Genomic DNA, 21618 nt, shown 5'->3' with positions numbered 1-21618 from the left:
TGTCGCTGAGTGCAGTTTGGCAGTCTGGGGATGGTGCCCTAACCACATGGAACTGCTGGGGGAAATGCTCTTCTTTTGAGCTCAGTATTATGTTTATTATTTTTTCACCCTGAATACCCTTTTAACCACTCGAGACGTAGTCATTCCATACAGAGCACTGTAATTATGTATATTACATTTAAATAGTGCTGCTTCTCAGAGTATTGAGTCTGATCCATTATCCAGCCTTACATATGGTTGGATCACTGCTGAGCACATTGTATAGCCCACCCTCCTCCCTAAGAGTCGCTGATAATGGAAATTTGGTACAGTCCCTGTTTGGAGAGACCATGTAATTTATCATTTCGCTTTATAAATGGGCTGCTGGCTGGGCTTCAGGATACTACACAGGCTACTTTGTTGTCAGGTGTTCAGATGGTGGCCTCAAAAGGTGGACAGAAGGTGTAGTTTTTGGCCCATTGTCCTTCAACTTACATAACTACATTACTGAGACACATATCCATATGCTTTATTTTTATTGAGGTTTGTATATTCCCACTTATGACATTTGTGTGGCTTGATCTATACAAAATTAGTTTGATTAGTTTTTACATGATGTTTTCCAATCTCTCTGTATCTAATTGAACAGGCTGTTTTTGTTAATCTGTCTCTAAGACCAGTATACAGCCATAATGCAAAAAAAAACCCCATAAAATGACATTTTTTGTTGATTTTTGCTAAGTGAAAACAACACATCCTCTACAGGGAACAAAGTATTGCAATTTCTATTTATTTGATGAGTTTAACCTCTTAAATTTAAAATGTGCCATAACTTTTTTGCGCAGTTCACATTTTATGTTCTTTCTGAATATATTAAACTTCTGCAAATAAACAGAAATTGTGCATTAAAATGTGAAGATGTGTGTTCTCTGTAGAGGATTTGTCAACTTATTTTTACTTAGAAAACCTACAAAGCATGAATTTTTCTAAGGATGCAAACTTCAGGAAACGACAATATGTAAATGAATTCTATTCTGATTGGCTGTCCTGCCTTATACTTCATTCAAAAAGTAGTTCAGGCTGAAACACTCCTTATAACTTATGTTTTTTTTTTGTTTGTTTTTTTTTGCTTTGTTTTGTTTTTTTTGTTTGTTTTTTGTTTTTTCATGACCGCACACACAATAAATTCAGAACAGGCAGTTTTTTATTTAAGTTTTCATATGTGGACTGAGGAGTGAATGGTACATTTTGAAACTTTTATGTTCTTCCTCAAACTCTTATTCCAAAAAAGCAATGAAATTTGGGTTTGTATGAAATGGACCTCTTTACATTTCACAATTACACTTGGCTTATATTATTATTATTATTATTATTATTATTATAAGTAGTAGTAGTATTAGTAGTAGGAGTAGTAATATTAGTATGATTAAGGTACAGAAAATAGTTTTTAAATTAAAAATACAATGTTAGCTAAAGAAGAGGGCATTGTCAGAGGATCAATTGAAATGACAAACAAATGAAGCAATATATAAGCTAAACCTGAGATATTTCTAAGCCTGAGTATAGTTTGACTGAGGTATCATGAGGGGACGTAACTTACTTATACAAGCCTTTGCAGTTTCTGGAGTTTGGTTTTTGTGTGTTGTGTAGACCTACAGGCGTACTAGCCAAAGATACTCATGGGCTGCATTGTCTGAACCGATCACTAATTGAAACCTTGATCGATGGACTGAGTCCAGCTGTCATTCGAGTGGGACAGCCGCTCCCCTAACTCTAATCATAAGTGCAAACACAGCTGGGACAGAAGTAGCAGAAATAGATTGGTGGCTTCTGGAGGAGACCTTCTATTGTTCCTGATGATGGATGTAAGGAGTGTGATCAGCTCTCCCGTGGATCGTTGGTACAGCATCCATGGCTTCGTTTATGTAAATAAGTGCCCTGCAGTTTTAACAGCTAATGTTTTAAAACTTTTGTTCACATGAAGTTTTGGAGAATTTTCAAATAATTCCAAAGTCAAATAATTTAGCCAGTGATTTAGCATGATCATTAGATCCTTACTAGATGTACTCGCAGAAGACGTCCATCTCAATACAGGTGACTTTTTGTCATTAAAAGAATTAGCATTTTCTGGAATCTTGGCTTTATTACATAAAACATGCTATACTTTGCAGCTCTGTGTTTACTGAATGTGTAATGATGTGTAATAATTGAATGTTCTCTTATTCTCCTCTCACTTCTCATGATTTTTTGAGGTATATCAGCATTATGTGACAAGCTAATGTGAATGTTGAATTGAAAGCCATAAAATCAGAGCCACTAACTAGCTGGCATTAACAGTGTTTTGCTTCTTAATTAAGTATAAAATTACTGTTATCAAAAAACCACACTTATTGTCTGACTATATAATTTCTACTGTCACAACAAACACATTTAATAACTAAACAAAAGAATGTACAAAAAAAGCTGTGCTTGCAGTTTTGATGCGAGTAGCTGTTGGTATTTCACTTCTTTTTGTTTATCAGAACAGTAAATGATGCTCCTATTTTGCTATTTGCTTAAAGAAAAGAGATTTTTTTTTATGTTTAGATCAGATTTATGTTTATACATCCAAAAAAGTCTGTGCTTGCATCACATGCAGTCAGAGACACATTGTAATAATAATTTATATATTTATAATATTTTCATATTTGTAATAATACATTATTAGCTGCTGCTGGGGCTACTGAACTGAAGTCTGATGAAATACTTGTGTGTGACCACTATGCATGTGGACCACTCCACTGTTTAAGCTGTATGATGAAATGATCGTTCTTTAAGTGTTTACTACTCTCAGAACACATTTGTCTTTGTTTTGTAACACAATTTGTGAGCCTATTGGTTATTTTTACCTTGCATATTTACGAGCAGACTGGACAGTGGTTAACATCAAGTCTTGAGGTGTCAAGCAAGAAAAAAGGAAGTCAACGAATTACAGCCAGAAAGGTGTTCTTGACTATCTCCTCGCTTACTCTGAACTCCACTGTTTGACTGTGACCTGTATTTCAGACTGCTTCTGCTATTACAAGCTGGCACGGTTCTGTAAACAGATTTGCTTTTTCAGCTGTAAACTCAGTCTTGCAGTGATGCTCTTCAGCAGAGCTAGGTGTGGAAGAAGGGGGTGCTGTCCTAAAGCACGGCTTTTAAATCCTCACTCTTAGCCGAGAAGTCGTGAGTAGAGGAATGGCTGCTTTTTTGTGTCCAAATAACAGATTCTGTCTTTGCCTGCCTTTTTCATTCAGATTGTTCTTCAAATAAGACTGTCGGATGGGCAAAGCAGTTAGATCAGTTCAGCTGGTACAGTTAGGCTGTGTTACCATAAGCTATTCCTGGGAACAGACATTCAGTTGTCATTCGAGAAGCTCTCTACTAATCCGTCTCAGCTCAGGCGTAGATGGTGTTAATGACATGCCCAAGAGAACTGTGTTTCAAGTGCTGACGTTTATACGGTAGACTTTTAGAGTTGGGTTTTCAGCAGAACTGGCCTGTTCCATGGCTGCTTTTGGTAGTCTCTGATGTAATGCCTCTGGCTGTGGTCTGGCCTTGAGTATGTGCGCTCTCCTTAAGGATTAGTGGCCATGGGTCATCGCTATCCCACTACGCTTCACGCTCAATGGGCCTTTTGTTGGCTCTGCAAATGGGCCACCATGATGCGGAATTTCCAGAAGCACATTCTTTGAGCACTTTTAAGCATGAAAGTTCATTTACTTTGAGAAGCATTCGGTCAACAATGATGTGCTTTTTTTTTTGTTTTTTTTGTTTTTTTTTAAAATCTACATATTTACCCAGTCTTTTGGAGACCCTTGATTTAGCGCTTTATGCTTACAGCTGTAGATAGGTATAGTATTTGCATTTTAAATTGCTTGCCTGAGAGAAAAGCCAGATGTTCTGCTTGACAACAGAATGACAAACTAATACAGGCTATGAATAAATATCGTCGGATTATATGTTTGTGCTAGCATTGTGATGTTGAGACCGCCGTGCACCTTTCAGTATGCACTGGTAAATTTAAGATTAGCCCACATTATTTTTACCAAATAAATGTACTTTTGCTTGATTGATTGAATCCCCAAATTCATCAAAACACCCACAGAATGTCACCTGGAACTGTGCTCGGTCAAGACGCTAGCAGTACACAGCTGGTTAGAGGTCTCATTTGCATACTGCAACCTTCTGCAATACCAGGATTTCATTACTTGTAGCTGTCTTCCTCCCCAGTACTGCAAATAATTGCTTTCCAGATGCTCATAGTCATGTTATGTTTACTCAGTCACCCTCTCTGTTTCTAATTCTAGTGATGAGGCAGCATGCATATCCTCTGGGGGTGATGTTGTGCCTAATATTTGACAGGAAAGTGTCAAGTCTACAGGCTGATCCAGTGTTAATGCTTTTGGTGTACCAGAACATTACTTAAATCAAACATACATTGCCATTCATTTTCTGCATTATCAGGTTATTTTTCTTGCTTTCTTGAGTAGCTCACTGAGTTGTGCAGCACTTGTTCTATCAGCGCTGATGTATTCCATCCTCTCTTTGGGGGAAATCTCATTACAATCAGGACATTTTAATGACTAATCCTCAGCCACATTTCTCAGTGTCTTGATATCACAAGTTTCCCTTGACATGAATTTTCACAGAAAGAGGGGTAATTTTCAGCATGAAAGATTTATCTGTGCTGTAAAATGTGCCGTGGTGGGTGAAAGCTATCAAATGCTGTGGGCTGCTGCTTTTCAAACCTCACTGGAAACTGCACTTTTTTTTAAAAAATATTAAAAATATTATGCTGAGGTTTAGTATCCATTGGTTCAGAACAATGTGAGCTTGTTTGCCTTTCATACTGTGTTTGACACTGTGCACTGTTTCTCCCTCAACTAATGATGAGTTTATGATCCATCTGCTCTCTAAGTTTCTGAATGTCTTGATAATTGGGTAACCTTATATGACCAGGTTTATTAGTTTATTTCATTCCGTGTTCCTGTTCAATCCTAATCTGAGCTGTGAACAGGAAATCCCCTGCCTGTTTCTGACTGTATTTCATAGCAGGAGGGTCAGAGCATCTCATTATCCCTGTGTGGCTATCTTGAGGCATAGCATGCTGTCCAAGATTGTGGTTAATCATGGTCTGGGCTGTGGAGTGCCAGGCTATTATAATTAGTGCTGGAGCTTCCCATTTGCCAACAGCAAGTTTTTAACAAGGGCAGTATCTCTGCTGGTGCTTGGGTGCAGGCTTTCCTCTGGCAGGGCTGCATTCTGTTACGTAGTTTAATGGAATTCCTCTAAATGTACACTAGCTCACCCTGGAAAACTTGAACGAATTCCAATAGAGGCACCCTCAGCCTAAATGCACGCACACGTGGTCTGACCATAGCACTCTGACTGGTCACGGAGCTTGTGGCACGCACATTTGTGGTAGGAAAGAACACAAGCGTACTGCGAATTATGTGCTGGGCTTGAGTTATGGTGTCTAGCTTGCTGTTGTCTATGGCTTTTGGCAGCGTTTGTCTTTTCTTGGTTTTCCGACTGTATTGTTAAATTGTTCCCTTACTATTCTCTCCTGTTATTATTTTTGGAAATGGGCATGCAGCTTAGTGACAGACTCTTGCAGGAGACGACGTGTCTGCGTGCTAAAGCTGGCACATGGCGGTCTGTCTGATGTGAGCCCTTGGACTCGTATCATCTCCGCTCGGGAGCTGAGGTAGCCTCTCTGGGGGTAGATCCATTGCATGAGAGCTAGATCACCGAGCTCACAGCTCTTATTGCTTCCCTCCTCCCTGAGACCCCATCTCTCTTAGAGGTTAGCATTTGGCCTTGAGTTTAAGCGCGGAGGTCACTGCTTCTGCTTCTATCAAGGTCAAAACAGAGCTTGTTTTGTTTTTAGGCCTGCCTCCAGGGTGAAATAGCGAGCCACACTCTTCTTCTTCTTCCTGTTCCACTGAGTGAGGAATTGGAGGCACTGAGAAAATACTCCCTTGTCCTTTCACTGAAAGAAAAGCTTGACCCGTCCTGACCTCCCTGAGCCGAAGCATCTGCTTGTCGGCTCTCACACTGCTTGATGGTACATCGCCGTGATTCATTTCAGCAGTCATGTCCTGAAGGAGGAAGATGAATGACCATGATAAATGAAGGCCTGGGTGTGATTGGAGAAAGCTTGAGTGCTCTATGACCAGCTTCTAGAGTATGTGGTGATGAGTTCGGACCAAGTCGGAAGTTCTGCCTGCTGTTCTGGTGTGCAGCGCTTGTCACCTTCACTTATAACTCCATAGACATTAACCTTTGACTCAACTTTCTGTACAGCGGAGTTAGTTCCTCTAGCAGTCTGTTTCAGGCCATTTTTAGCAGCCCAATATAGTCGGACGTGCTTGGCACTTGTTTTCCATGCTCATTCCCGTACCACAGACTTTTCATAGCAGGGAAAATGGACCTGGAAGCCACTCTCACTCTGAAATGCCCACTAAAAACCATACAGCTGCACACCACTTTGGCTCTGTGTCCCTTGTGCACCCTTCGTTCTTAATGAGTATGGTGTAACAGTAGAGAAGAGCGAGGCACAAACTGACACGTTTTGTTTTTTGCAAAAGTGTTTGAGCAAAATTACTCATTTTTAGACAAGCAATCTCTACATCTCAGCTACAAATGAAGGGGAAACATTGTTTCCAGCACAGTACTGTTTGCAGGTGATTCGGACAAAAGCAGCGAGTGCAAATGTTGCAATAAACCCTACCTATGGGGTGAGAGCGAGGGGCTAGTTTGAAGTCAATGAAAAGTCTGGTACATTGATGCAAAACACGATTAATTCAGTGGTTATTGGTTGTTTGAATCAGACCACCTTTCCAACCTCAATAAATAAAATTATATACATCAAAATAATGATTATTGAAAAGAGCCTGTCAAACACCGGCAAATTTACTTTTACAAGAGCGGATGTTGAATTGCAAGATTACAAGAGCGGATGTTGAGACCATTACACACTGAGCACAGCGCAAAAAAACAAAACTTAAAGGTTAATTAAAAAAAAAAACAGACCTATTCACACTGCAGGAAAAAACAAACAAACAAGTAGGCAGAATATGTTCAAGTGACAAAGTTACGGGGTCACACGTGGCCCATTAGCTTCGTTGTCATCATGCCAACACCAGAACAAAAGTGTTTGGTTGGTGAATTCATGTCCCCAATGAGAGTTCACAAAAAACAAACAGTGGGTGAATAAAATAATTTTGTATTTTCGCTGCTTAAAAATGTCTAGTTGTAATATCACACTGCAATTAACGCTGCCATAGGGAGGCTGTACTTTAGCGTGGCTGGCCCTCACTGTGAGTTACAGCCACCATTGAGGAGTAATTAAAATAATGTAGGAGTAAATTCTGTGCCTTATACACACAACTTGTTTCACTGCATTTCTGATTACCAAGTTAGTTTTATGATACAGAAACTGGGTGAATCTTGAGAAATATCTGTTGCTATGTGAGTGTGAGAGGATACACACTCTGAACCTGTTTAACTACACAAAAGAGCATTTTATCCTGCATTAGTTTGTGCCACTCTCTCCCCTATGGTATGATTTGAAGCGTTTCGGAATATGCATATTTTTGTATACAGTACAGAAAATGATGCACCCTAGAGCAGTGGTTCTCAGTCCTGATTCTGGAGTCACACTGCCCTGCATGTTAAGTGCTCCAGCCCACCCAGTTCACCTCAGGACTATCTTATTAATAAGTTCATTAGTTGCATCGGGTGTATTGGGAGCAGTGAGTGATACTGCAGGATCAGGATTGAGAACCACTGCCCAAAAGCAAAGTGTAGTACTGACCTCATTGTTTTCTTCCTTTAAGTTCCACACTTTGGCTTCACAGCTGTTTTTGTTTTGATCCTGTACGATGAGAACTTTTGAGAGTCTTGCATCATTACAACTCTTCAGCTAGTTCTCTGAGCATGTTCACGTGACTCTGGTGCATTTTTTTTTTTACTTGTGCTCTCTTTTACAAAGGCACTCGATAAGATGGAAAACAGTTGTAGAATATTTATGTTTCTGGTGTGGAGAAGGTCGTTCTGGAGATTCTCCACCAAGACACTGTTTTTCGGTGTGCGTGTTTTCTTTCACAGTATCGTCAGTATAAGGGTGGTTCAACACTTTTAGTTAAGTGTCTGAGTTTCTGGTGGTACTGCGACCATCTGCTGGATATCTGAGTAAGGCCGGCCACATGCGCTCTTCTCTAGGCGCTAAATGTGTTAGCCGCTACGTGTGACCTCATTACCTAGATAGTACAATCACTGCTTCTCAGCATGGTTTCCTTTACAGCCCTCGTCTTGTTATTGATGCATCCCTATTCACAATATGCTTTTACTGACAAACTAAATGATTAATTAAAAAGAGAACAAAATTGGTCATGTTTTATTGGGGTTTGGTCCAGCACAGTATGAGAGACACTGAAATCACTGCACTCAGTTTTTGATGGTATTTTTTCAATGTGGCACTGCTGGGATGTCTGTTCGTACTTATCAAACTTCAGAAAAATTTAATATGATACAAACTGTGAAAGTGTCTTCATGTCATGATATTGCATTTACGCCATATCCCACCTTTTTTTTGTCTTCTTTGTATCCATTTAGCATTGGTCAGCAATATGACAATTTTATCATTATCCTGATTTATGTTTGTTATTGTGATGCGCAACATGCAAAATGTTAATCATTGTAATCATAGTTTTCATAGTGCTTTGTAAATGTGGCACTACTAGCCAATTGTGTCAAAATATCGATTCATGTTGTGAACATTTCTTCAAGTATCATGATAAACAGTTTTTCCCATTTGGCTTCCTCTAATTTAAAGGCTGGAGGTGTTACAGAATCTTGGTGCTCTGGTTAGCATGGATATGTGAACAGTACATGGCCCAGTACATTTCTCTGTAAGTGCTGTATATGCTGCATATGTTAGTGTGTAGGTTTGGACCCCTGTGAAAGTTGAGAGCTTTGTCAGGGTAACCTTGCCCCTTGGCAGAACTGAGCTGTCAGCAGTATTCGGCCTATGTGCCTCAGCGGCTGGCACTTTTGGCAGCTCGCGCTGCTATAGCCATAAATACATTCACATTGCTGACCAGGCTAAATGAATAGGATTCCTGTCTTTTCTGGTTATCTGCTTCTGGATCTAGATAAGCTTCATGAGCCTGGACTTTGAGATTGGTTTTCCAGTGTCTTGCTGGTCAGTAAGGAAGAGATGACACTGGAAGATAACATTTCAGTAAAGCATAATGTTTTGTGTTGAAGTGACTTTTCTCATTGAGTTCATTCGTAATAAGCATCAAAACTAGAGATGTAGATCTGAATTGGAAAAGATCAGAATCAATCGAATCGAAAGAACACAGACAGTTTATTACTTTTATTCTGGCTGGTCTGTGTCGCAATTTTGTGAAACAAACAATGTGAGACAGGTAAGCGCACTTGCACTGTAATTACCAGATTGTCATAACATAATTATACATGACTCCTTGTGCTAAATAGCCATTGCAGCTTCCTTGCATGTAGCACTTTGATTCATGTTATAAATGTTCATCTGTTTTTCATTTCTACATTTAAAATACAAGTTTAGCCCATTAAAGAGCAAATAGTCCTATTTATATTGTTACTTCGGATTTTAGAAAGTACTGGAAATGTACTAGTGTGTTCATTTAGCCCACACTGTGTGAGTTTCAGGTTTAAAAAAAAAAAAATGACAGCAAAAATTGGATTATCAACTGTCAACCATTTGGCTTTAAAGAAATCAGATCCGGCCATTAAAGTTTGTGATCGGTGCATTCGTGCTCATTAGCTTGTTATGCAACGAGAAAGCATTTTTTAAAAGCTACAATTTGAATGCACAAATAAATAAATAAATAAACAAATAAAACAAACATTTGGCTGGCTGGCCCAGTTTCCTGTGCATTGTTAATGTAACACCTGACCTTTTGGGTGGGGGTCATTACGCTGTGTTTACAGGAGGCTTGAGTAACCGACCTCATTTCGGCTCACGAGTGTGTGTTTGTGTTTGTTCGTGGGAACCAATGGAGTCGTGTCACACTTTGCTGTCTAAACAGAGCTTTGATGGTCTTTGTTACTGCAAGCACAAACTCTGATTAACACATTTTAAAAAACATGATATCCATTTACGCTGGAGATAGTATAACTAAAACATGCAGCCTGTTGGCTGTTCAGACTCTGAGGTGATTTAACAATAGAAAGTTTTTAATAAATAAAGGTATCTCATCCAAGTCCTGTTCCTATTTAAGGGAAAGCTCAGTGTTTCGGTCAGGTTGTTAACGAAAGACAATTAAGCCATGACTCTTTAAGTTGTCGACAACATATGAGCCTTACTTGGTAAGATTGGAGATTTAGGAGACAGAAAGTGTCAAGTCTCTTAAAACTACAACACATGTGTTTGTTGTAGTTTTAACACAGTTGTCGTAGCTCTGTTTCCTGAGAGTTCTTCAACACAGTGGAGGACCATTCTTGGGTGCCAGTACTTTATACGTTTTAACAGAAATGTAGACAAACGATTATCTTCAGAATTATCATGCTATACAGTGTAATTGTGATTCTGTTATGAAATCCCACACTGGGACATTACAGAGCCTTACTGTACAGCTTGCATTTTCTCAGATGATAATATAGATATGATGAAAGTACCATCTGGTATAGCTTCTAATATTACTCAGTTACCCAGTGTGGCAGTATTTTGTTGTTTTAACCAAACAAGCGCAGAGAACCACTGGATGTGAACAGTGTTACATGCCGTCTGTGCAGAAAACAGAAAACCGGTTGGTGATACTGAGCTGGATGATGTGTCCTGAGATGTGCATGCTAATTGGTAGTATGCTAAATTGAGTCTGGTCGGCTGACTTGCAAAATCATCCACTTTGCTCCTCTACCAGAGATTTTGTTTTATTTGTGTATTTCCTAGCATACTTTGCCAGACTGAAAATCTATATTATAGGCATAATCTTTCCAAGCTGGTATTTAAAGTATGTATGTGTGTAGTTGATGATTTTCTGTTTGTATGACCCAAAATTAAGTGTAGTCTTTTCTATTGTAGGCTTTTTTATACCATAGAGGGAGTGGCTGAATAAAGACAAAGCAATAAAGTGTCACATAGAAGCAAACAAAAAACCCAATAATTTGCATAATATCAGCTCTTATATAAATTATTTGATAATATTGTTATCAAGGCCAGTTCCACTTTGGATGCACTAAAGCAACAATTGAGCTTCTGAAAAAATAGTGCATGGATAGTGTTACTACTAGGCAAAGTTCATGTTTGTTCACAAACACCGTTCCTTAAGATGTCATTTTGGCTATCAGCTCATTCGACTCATCTGAAAAAGAAATACCTCCTTAGCTGTATAAAAGAGCGACAGAGGGAGGAAAAAGTGTTCAGACACACTCTGCCTTGCTCTGTGAATGCTGCTTTGATTGCTCTAACCTCTTCTCACTGTCTTGCTGTGACCTGTATTGTTAGGCACCGGTCAATTTCTCTGATGGATGAGGCTGGAGCTCTCACTAATCCATCTCCCAGCGTCCAGACCAAAGCTTTAGAGTAACCCACAGCTGATTTTATTAATCCTTGCACTAGCACCTCGAGAAGTGACAGATTGGTTTGCAACAGCAGTGCGACAGGGCAAGTCAACCTTATTCAATTTAGGACTCGATAACATAGTTTAGACCAGCCCCACCCACATGCGTGGGATGGGGTATGTTACAGATGGGTCAAGGAGACAGTTTATGACCAACGTAAAATAAGGTTAAGGGAAATTTACTTTTAATTTCCAAAAGACTGTGGGTTGCTTCTTTATCAGTATTTCCAGACTTTCTATTCTGATTAGGTAAAAACACAGAGTCTCCACATGAAAGTGCTAAACAAGAGTCTGGTAAATATGATAAGGTACAGATATCAGAGTGGTGGGGTAATATGCAGATACAGTATGAGAAGCAACAGATTTTCAAGTGATGCAAAATAATACACCAATATTTTGGTTTTTAAACCTGGAATGATTTGTATTAGATTGGGCTGGCCTGAACAGCATTTAAAGACTTTGGATTCTTATTCACATTTCCAATAAGTAATTGAATGCTCATTCTCAAAAATTCACGTCTAGAAACAATATTTCAAGTGTTTTTCAGCCGTTTGTCTGATGAAACACATACGCTTGCATTTTAATCAGTGTTTCAGTTCACAACCGCTGCTCTAAACACGCAACTTGCATCCATCAAAACACAAGCCAGTCACATTCTCCCACTTTCTAAGCAGTATTTAAAATAATAATTCATACTTATGTCATACTTATGAAAAAATATATATTGTTTTGTTTTATTTATTTATTTATTTATTTTTTGTTGAAAAATTTAAAGTGCTCCCACACACATTTTTTTTTGAAGGCATCTCTGCTTATTTAGCTTCAGTGTTTGTGTGGAAAGAGGTGGCATGGCTGGCATAAATTTATGGTGCATTCAACTAAACCAGCTATAATTTATTACATTTATTAAAAAATAACTGTTCAACCTAACAACCCTGTTGAAATTTATTTTAGGCTACAAGCTTCTGAGTACTAAATAGAGACTTCAATACCAGCGTAACAAATACTTGGGTATTCAAATTATTTGTACCAAAATACACAATATCGTCATCACAATATCTGATATTTTAAGCCAATATTTGATGACATTTGTTGTACTTTAGATGAGCAGAATATTTGCACGACATTGGGATACTTTGCTAGAATATCAGTATTTTATTCTTTTTACTGCATTTCTAACCCTCTACAAATAAGCATTAATTTGTCTGTAATGCGAATACTGGGAGGTGTAGTCCCAATTTTGGCTTTTTATAAATATTTAGGTACCTGCATTTGCAGATATGTACATGAAGAATGTTGACCTTGACTCACGAAAACCATATTGATGCATCTCTTGAATTATGACCCAGTTTTCTTAATTTTATATATGTGTATGCATCAGCATCAGTATCAGTATTGGCACATATGTACATGAAGATATCTGTACCGGCCCACAATTACCATATCAATGCATCCCTGATTCATACACCACCTCCTATGTGTAAAAGAAACTCCATCATGCCAAAGATGACTGAAATGTATTATGCCTAAAGTATGTGGGTTCAATGACTATAAAAATAATGAATTAAATGGTATCATGACTATACAAAGAATTAAATAAATATTGATAGTGGCAGCACAGTAGTGACACATTTCTGTCTAGAATGATTAATTCAAGCACGTTTCTGTATCCATATTTTGAGTGCACGTATACCAAAAGGATCGGACGTGTGCATGTAAATTTAATTTGCAGAGAGTTTGAGCGTAGATTTCTTTTGTTCTCCGAGGAGAGTAAGACTTGCATTGTCTTTCACCTCCACACGCACACCACACACGCTTTGCATGGCAGTCCCAGCTAAATAGAGACTGGCACTCTCTAGAGGCTTACAAAACTGGCCTTCGTCTGAACATGACATGAACTAATGTTTACAAGTTCCGTATTTGGCTCGTGATTTAACATCTTTGTCAGTGGAGACAGAGGCAATAGCTCAGTGGAGCACCACTGACACTGAGGCCTTTTGTAAAAAGGCTTTTACAAAGCTGAGTTCTGGCAAGGGAGCTGAGCGAGTTGGTGATACATCTCTGTCAAACTCAAGTTCCAGCCTGACAGCTCTCATGGTCTTTTGAACCCTACAAACTGACAAGACAACAGGCTGAAAGGAGCTTGGAAACCAGGCAAGGTAACGTGGGAGAGCAAAAGAAGGTTGCTCTGGGATGACCTGGGAAAATCAAGAAAACAACATATAGCATAGGGATGCTTGATGATATCAGTATCAGCTGATAATTGTTAAAAAAAAAAAGCATCAGAACGATGCATAGAAGTAACCAATAATTCAAGCCAATGTTAGATGATTGTATATTATTGTATTCTGGAAGAGCAGTATGCTTAGGAGACGCTGGGCTGCTGTGCTGAAATGTATAATTTTACTGCACTTTTTAACTCGGGTCAGGTGCCTGGACAGGAATTAAGCCTAGTAGTAGACTCCACAGTATTCTCAATGGAGATTCTAATCCATGTATAGTATATCTAGTGTCCGTTTATAAATGTGTATTAGCATCAGCATAGGCATCGACAGATATGGTGCCCCCGAAAAGTATTTGAAAATTTGTGCTGTATTTAAAATTCTATTAAGTTCGTCGTGTTAGGAAAATGTCAAGCCGAATGGCATTTATTAGAGACAGACCATTCTAAGACTTTTCAAAAGGCTCCGGGTGGCTTTCAGTTCATTATCCTTCTGAAAGATCCATTAATTGTCAAATTTCTTTGCAGATTTCTGCAGGTTTGCTTCTAAAATATCTTTCTGGATCAAGCCATTGATGAACACACACTCAGACTTTGATGTTTCCCCTGACTTTGATGTTTAGACTTCTGTGCTTTAAAACAGAACCAGACTGCACTGAGGCTAATTCTTCTCCAGGCTTTCTCCACACTGAGTCGACCATCAGTTTGGAATAATTTTCTCTGAAACAAGTATCATTTTGTTAAACATTTTCTGAAATAGTCTAAAAAACTTTGTTAAAGTTTATCAATGGGGAGTGTCCAAATACTTTTGGGGCCACTCTATGTACATGAAAAATATTGGATATTGGCATCAGTTCCCACAGTGGTGCGTCTCTGTTGTAGGCCACAACCATTTTAGGCTGTATGTACTCAAGCACATCGTATTTGAAATAATACATCGGTTAAACTGCTGAATGTCTGGCTTTAATTCAAGGATATTTATATCTGGGTAAAAATCACAAACTTTTCATACGTAATCCTCCTATTTCAAGGGACCAAAGTAATTGGGCCGTTGGCTGTTCAGTTGTTTCTCATCCAGCTGTGTCTCATTCATGCACTAGCGAGGTGACAATAGGTCTAGAGTTGATTCTGGATGGACTATTTGCTGAATTTGTTGCTCCAACATGAGGACCAAAGAAATGTTATGGTTAGTTAAACAGGGCATCATGCACTCTTAAAATAAGATGGTTCTTCAAGGGTTCTTTAGTAAAGAGATTGAGTGTTCATAGTTCTACATAGAACCAAAGAACCATTTGCATGCTTAGTGTTCTTTGCATGGTGAGGTAGTTCTTCAGACTGACAGAGAATGTGATGTATACAGCACCAAAAAGGGATCTTCTAGTGTTACAAGCTTGAGATCGTAACGATAGCAGAACCCTTTCAAAAAGGTTCCATCTAAGCATGCAGATGGTACTTTGAGTGTTCATGGTTCTATAAAGAACTTTTGTCTTGTCTAAAGAACCCTTGAAAAAACAACTTTTTAAGAGTGTAGCAAGTTGAGGTAACAATAATTTAAGATTGCTGCAACTTCTCTAACTACTCATGTTCACATGAAATGGGAAGAATATGAATGAAAAGACTGTCTGGTTCCTTAGAGACTATATCACATTCATAATAATTGCAAAATATATAATCATATATTTTGTTATCTCAGACTGTCGTTTTTTGTTTTTTAGTCACTCCTTTAATCTGCCTTTTGGGAAGAAACTAGAGACTGAAACTAAGGTGACGTCAGCCTTTGCTTCATAAATCAACACAGCCGTAAATCTCACTGTGACACTGTGTGCACTGACAGGTGGGAGTTAAGCAGTGAAATGTGGGGGGGGGGACCTTTGACACCATATCCTGTTGTGGCTGAATTCCAGCGCTCCGCTCTTTTGTCTGCCTCTAGAATTAATTTGTGGAAATGACAGAGCCCCTCGTCCCCCCATGAGTGATGCTTACAGTAATAATGTTTAATTACTAAAGCAATTAATATGATCAACTTCAATGCTCTATCAAGCACAGGTCATTTTTAAAATGTGAAAGGACTGAAATAAGAATTAGAATAGCGTGAGATGTGGTATCTCACAGACATTCACAGAAAAAGACTGGCACGTACTATAAACTGATGCTTTCATCAGTTAAAAAACCCTGAGATGGCTTTGGGATTGTGGTGGGCTGTAAATGTGTGGTGAATAATAAAAGGGTCTGATGTATTCTGGTGGGAACCAGTGCTTGTAAATGTGCTGTACTACAATGTTTTATCATATCATAATATGACATAAATTACACCACAATATTCTTTTGAGTACATTGTGCAAATCATAAGTACTTAAAGGACAATAACCGACTACATGGATCTTTACAAAGAGACCATCATTAATCCTGTTTAATTGAATTTATTGTATCACAGTAAAAGATTACCTATAGTTTTTGACAGTATTTGCATTGAAATTTTGGCAACCATATTTTTTTGTCAAAAAGCGATTAAAAACTGGCAAAAAAAAACACAAAGCAAATAAGTCTAAATGCTTTGTGTTTTTTGGAAAAAAAAACAAAACAAAGATTAAGTAGGACTCCTATGAAGTCTGATCATTTTTAAATGAAATGAAAATTTTATTTATTATTTTATTTATTTTATTTTTATTTAATATTTATTTATTTTTTTAAATAATTAAAAATGCTGTTTGTTTCCTTCGGCCTCCTGTTCACTGACTCAAACAGTTTGAGCGGCAGCAGATAAACAGTAAAAAAAGCCAGCTGTGTGGAACTTTCACTGTTTCTTTGTGGGACATTAAACAAGCATTTTGTTATAACAGTTCATGCCAAGTATCAAGGGTGTCCAAGAATCGGAGAACTTCTCCACTACGTGTTTGATACCACTTAAAAACACATGACATCCCACTCAATATGCAGAATGTAGCTAAACAGAAGCAGTAAGGAAAGTCCTTGCAAGCACGCCAACGGCATATGTAGCCTCAGCTTTTGAAATGGTGAAAATGGGTGTACAAATGGGTGCCTAAGCGTAAAGCAGAAACTGTTTACACTAAAACCCTCATTTGTAATTTTGTAATTCATTGCTTTGGATGACCAACCATTCTCTGTTGTCAAGGACATTGGATTTTGTGGCATATACTGTAACAATTTATTACAAATACTGTAATAATTTAGTAAGTTTACTTGATGTTTTTACTGTTTTTATTTATCAGCTCTTTTGGTTTTGGTTTTCGGCCCAGTTTGTTCTGAATTTCGTTTTCGGCCAAAAATTTTGTTTTGGTACTTTATTAGTATTTTTTACTGGGGCTGTTTTCCTGTTTCAACTTATCAAGCTTTAGAAAAAACTAAATATCCTGAATCACCTTCAAGTATCCTGATGTTATATTTGAGGCGAATCTATGCTGCACTGTTGGAAATTGTGATGTCATGCAGCCGATCTGACGTGTCATTTTCTGATGATCTAGTCAATATGGTGATGTGCAAACAGCCCATTAAAATACAGTGTGTCAGGCTGGCCAGGTAAGCTTGTGTAAGTCCTCAAGGCTACACATTAAAGGAAAGTTCTGAAGTTAAGTATAATTGGCGACTACACAGTGATATAGTGTTTATGTCACCTATGCAAAATCCTGCCTGTGGGGAATATTTGAAATAAATCTCAGAGGCCAGCAAGAACTGGAGTCTGTTGCGTAGATTACGGCAGATAGTGTATTTCAAGCTTGCATTGTCTTGAGTGATGAGGAGGATTACCCCGTTAGACTACTATGCAACCGTCATGTTGACATTAAAGTTGCTTATGTGCATTGCAGGTTTCTCTTGTGATGCAAGAAGTTCAGTTAGTTTTATTTTTAGAGAATTGATGATCCATCAGGAGACACTGTTGATGCTGTTAATTGGCTGTTAATCGTATCTACTGGATATAATGGATGCTGTTGCCAGGCTTTGTAGAGAGTCTAATTAGGTCCTCAGAGTGCCGCTCTGTGTGTCCTGGACAGCCTCCTGCCTTTAGTGAATATGCATGACCTCAGGCTCCCCTGGCCAGCACCTAATCCTGACAAAGCCATTCACATTTCAAAGACACCAGCCCCATCCTCACTGCTCACAATGCTGCTGAATGAAGGCCCATTGAAGCGCTGATCCTCTTTAGCCATTGTGCTCAGTGGAGGCCTTCATTGTGAAGCCAGTCACAAAGCTCCACGTGAAATCACTTAAAACCTGATCAGTCTAATTAGGATCACTGGATGAATGGTCATATTGATTTGTTGGTTAAATAGTAATGCAAGAAATGAATCTTTCGCATCATGAATATTGATGTGAACAGTTTGTATTTTGTCTCCTGTGCTGGAGTGGGTCACTGATCTGACCTTAATGCATGTAATAATGTTGTGTTCTCTGTGAAGGCTCCCTCTGTTGATCATGTGCAGGAAATACTCCAGTCTAATGACACGATTTGACCATGTTTCGAATAACAGACCTATTTTAGGACTCCACCTTTATGGATGTGGGCTCCATTAATTGTCCACCCTTGAAATAAGGGTTCCTAAATAAGTTTTGGCTTGGACCATTTATAAAAAAAAATTAATTGGTATAGACTTTTTATGCATCTGAAGACTCTTTAAATAAAATAAATTTTCTTCACAGATAATATGCATAAATGGTTTATAAAAGAGAGATTCCTCTGAATGTTGTGCATAATTAAATAGTTAAAATGTAAACAAGGTCATTCCGAGTGGTTTGATGCAAAATGCTCTGTCTTAAAGAAAGTTGAAATGGTCATGAATGGTGGAAAGCTGTCTGTAGGGCATTGCAATGCAAAATAGTCCACAAAGAAAACTTTTAACAGTTATTTTAACATCAGCATTACTTATCAAAACTTAGAAGAAGAGTAGGTTCACTGGTGGTTTTAGATAGTAAATATAATATGGCTGTATTTGTGCTGTAGACATTTCAACCCCTGGTTCCGATCACCACCACTGTAAAGAAATGTCAGTAAGTTTCTCTACAATGGCCCATTTCACATCAATTTACAAAACAATTGGTAGAACTGCCTTTAAAAAAACATCTATAGAAAGGTCTTTCTGGTATTCAAAAGTGGTTCATCTATGGAATCACTCAGAAGAAACCCATTTGGCACCTTTGTTCTTTTTTTTTCTTTTTTAATGCAAAAGTGTATTTGCATTATTTTACATTTTAACAGATGCTTAGGTTTGTGCTTAAGCTGTAACACTATGAGCTCTGAAAGTCTATTTGCAATCATACTAAATACACAGTGTGTAAGCTATTATGGCTGTGAGATGTGTTTTTGACCGTCCATCACTCCTCACCTTCACTCATTAACATCTCGATGATTCCTCAACTCTAACCTCATCCCCCAATAATCATCCAGCTATCACAAAAAGAAACTGTACACAAAGTCTGTGTCTGAAAAGAAAAATAGCCTGCAGAACGTTCTGCGTGCTCCGGTCCTGCTTTTGGCTTATGATTCTCTGTGGTTTTCTGAATGAGCCTGTTTGAATGAACTTTCTTATTCAACCTCAGCTATGTGCAGGGCTTTTATGGAGTCGGTTAGGATGGAGGCTTGTTGGGTAAACACAACATTTGGTCTGTGTTGGATTTTTTTTTTTCCTCCCTAAGGTTAAATTTAAAAAATGCGTGTGGGCTCCACATGCGCCCTTTTCCTTTTGCTCTAATCAAATTTTGAAACTTGGCTCCGTGTACCCTCTTCACTTCAGACTTACTGACTAATCCGGTCGTCTCTCCTCCCTCTTTCCCCTCCTCTCTCTCTCTCTGTGTCCCTCTTCCGCTCCTGATTGGGCTACCCCCTGACCGCTGTGCCATGTGGGGGTGATGGTGGAATGCAGGCTCAGGCAGCAGACTGTCTGCTCTCTGCAGCCTCTAGACTACCCAGTGCGGAACCCTGTCCACAGGCTTGACCAAAGGAAAAAGAAAAAGGAGGGGAAAAAAGGAACTTTTTTTTTTGTGTGTGTGCAGTTGTCACAACTAAACAAGCAAGGCACACCGCGCCTCGACTCCAGCCAGTGGCAGTGAGGCTCTCAGATTTTCCTTTCTCCGTGCTGTCCTGCACAGAGTGAACGGATTAAGAGTCTCTCAGTCTTACAGCCAGGGAGGGAGTTTCCACGTGTGTGTGTGTGTGTGTGTGTGTGTCTGAGTCTGAGTCAGCCCGGCTAAGTTTGTCACTCTAAGAGTACAAGCCCTTGTGTGAGAATCGACTCGGAGATCAGGGAGCGCTGGATTTCTCATACTTGCTCTTCAAAGGCTGGTAGATTAAAGCCTTTCCACAGAGGTAACGAGAGTTTTTTTAATTCTTTTTTTTTCATGCTCGTCTCTGTTTCCTGTATTAACTGGATTAAGGAGCGGATGCTAAAAAGAAAAAAAAAAAAGAACTGCACCTCTTCGTTCCAGCTTGCAGGTGTGTCCTCTATGGTGGTCTTTGGTTGTTTGTAATGGATTGACTTTAGCATGTTTGTGATGTCTGGATTCTTTTATGGGCTGTTAAAGTAATTCCAGTGCGATAGCACATGAGTCATAGTGGAGTGAGCGACCGCTTCATCTCCAGACGTGAACCAGTTTTCTAGCAGTTTAAAAGTTCTGTCTGTGTCTTTGACCAAACATGAAAATCAGTGTAAAGGTAGAGGTGGGCATTATGACAATATTTATTGTTGTTGTGATAAATTATGTCCGAAAACTTTTCTGAGCATATTGTGGATATTGTCGGTACTTGAACATTGAACAACTGCATGTTTCATTACAGGGAGAGCATCACTAGTCCTGTTTATCTGGGTTTACTGTAGTGCAGTGTGTAAAATCTTCAGTGTATCAAAGTCTTTATGACATTTCAAGCTCTTAAAGGCCTAACTCTGGCATATCTTACTGATCTGTTGAAAAACTATAGCCTGTCCAGACCACTTCACTCAGCTGAGGCAGGCTTACTGCAGACTCCTCCTATGATCACTTACAGCTCAGTTGGTGGAAGATCATTTTCTTTTCCAGCTCCTAAAAATTGCATATTAAGAAGAGCAAATTCGATAGGTGTTTTGTAAAGGAAGCTTAAAAAAACATATTTTTAGCCTAGCATATTGTCACTGTCCAATGAAAAACGTGTATATCCATTTTTTTGTGATTTTTTTTTTTTTTACTTTTTCAGCATCATTTGAGCTCGGCAGCTGTCCTTTACATTGTGTGAAAAGTTCTTGATGATTCGACCAATAGAAATGCTCCAATGTCGCTTAGAATAAAAGCTCTTTCCATTAACTTACATTGAAAGCAAATAACGTTTTTGCCCTGTCCTGTAAAGTTACTATTTTGGAGATACTTGTTTTTCTTTGGACATTGATGATATGCTCAGAGTATTGTGGCTCATTTTCTACTGTCTTTATTGTCATTTAGACTAAAGTATTTTATCTTTCCAATGTTTTACATCTATTTTGTATAAAACTGTTTGAGATTTTAATAGATGCTACATAAATATTCATTATCATTATTAACACAGGAATGTGTTCAGTTGTCGTGATGAGAGATTTTCGCTGTGCCTGGGTTAATGTCTAGTTGCTGTGAAGTAGCGGTGGTTGGACAGTCACCTGCTCAATGGTTGAAATGGCTGAAGATGCTCTCTTGGCAGTTATTGAACTGAGCATTGATGTTGCTATTACTCTGAAATATTCTGACACTTTGTGTGCTGCTATCAGACTGGCTGTCACAGCCACTTTTGAGTCTCTGCCAGGGCAATGAATCTCTCATGAGAAGAAT

At 38.6% G+C, this 21618-nt stretch overlaps 1 protein-coding gene across 4 annotated transcripts in view; it reads left to right on the top strand.

Moving 5' to 3' along the window:
* The window catches only part of tiam2a (TIAM Rac1 associated GEF 2a), an 89529-nt gene that overhangs the window by 5013 nt on the left and 62898 nt on the right, over positions 1-21618 (top strand). Inside the window, exon 1 of one of the 4 annotated variants that reach the window (XM_036592690.1) lies at positions 8697-9440. The exons of 2 other annotated variants lie outside the window; for them this stretch is intronic. The gene's annotated coding sequence lies outside the window, so the exon portion shown is untranslated. Of the gene's footprint in view, positions 1-8696; positions 9441-19658; positions 20156-21618 lie in introns of those variants that run through there. One more of the 4 variants, XM_036592689.1, reaches the window with a different exon arrangement.

This window comes from Colossoma macropomum, unplaced genomic scaffold (genome assembly GCF_904425465.1).
Source record: "Colossoma macropomum unplaced genomic scaffold, Colossoma_macropomum, whole genome shotgun sequence".
Taxonomy (NCBI): Eukaryota; Metazoa; Chordata; class Actinopteri; order Characiformes; family Serrasalmidae; genus Colossoma; species Colossoma macropomum.
This window is presented reverse-complemented; position numbering and strand designations above follow the sequence as displayed.